The sequence below is a fragment of the Gavialis gangeticus genome, unplaced genomic scaffold (assembly GCF_001723915.1).
Source record: "Gavialis gangeticus isolate Ggan-Ray unplaced genomic scaffold, GavGan_comp1, whole genome shotgun sequence".
Classification (NCBI taxonomy): domain Eukaryota; kingdom Metazoa; phylum Chordata; order Crocodylia; family Gavialidae; genus Gavialis; species Gavialis gangeticus.
Window position 1 is genome coordinate 11032045 of NW_017729016.1, and position 669 is coordinate 11032713.

The 669-nt window shown below is 52.3% G+C and overlaps 1 protein-coding gene across 3 annotated transcripts in view; it reads left to right on the top strand.

Annotated features, from left to right (window-relative positions):
* TMC5 (transmembrane channel like 5) overlaps positions 1-669 on the top strand; it is a 51700-nt gene that overhangs the window by 640 nt on the left and 50391 nt on the right. The gene's annotated exons all lie outside the window — the stretch shown is intronic.

Sequence of the window (669 nt, forward strand, 5' to 3'; positions counted from 1 at the left end):
TGGCGCGGGGCGGGGCGGGGCGGGGCGGCGGGACCGTCCTGCTCCGGCCCGCCAGGGCCGGGCAGAAACTCGCGGCATCGCTTTGAGACGTGGCTGCGGGAGACCTCCCGTGAAAGTCACGCCGTCCCGGAAAAGCGGGGGCTAATCGTGGATGAATCTCGCTGCTGTTTGCAAAGAAACGCGTATCCTCCACGGGGGCTCGCGCGGGCTGGGAGCACCGAAACGCGGATCGATAGGTTGGTGCAGGGACGGGGCTGCCTTCGCTCCCCGCGCTTTTATCGGCTTCAGATGGAACAGGATTGGGGGATACATATGTGTATATTTATTTAATTATTTATTAAGATCTAGCTACTTTCTTCCTTATTCCTAGATGTTTAGTCAGGGTGTTTCTCCACTGCCAGATACTCCCAACTTGGACGCAGCATTGGAGTGAGGGCAGCACACTACTGATTAGGACTTAAAGGAGCTGTTGGTAGGATGGGCCTGAAGGTGGACAAGAGGGTTGAAATCTGGACAGGAGGGTTGAAATCTGTTCTGTCTTCGTATATTAACGTAGAGCAATGTTTCTCAGTCAGTATGTTGTTACCCACCCTCCTCTGGGAGGTCCAAGATCACTTTTATCACTTTATCACTATTTATTTTTAGCATTTTATCACTATCTTAAAGCAA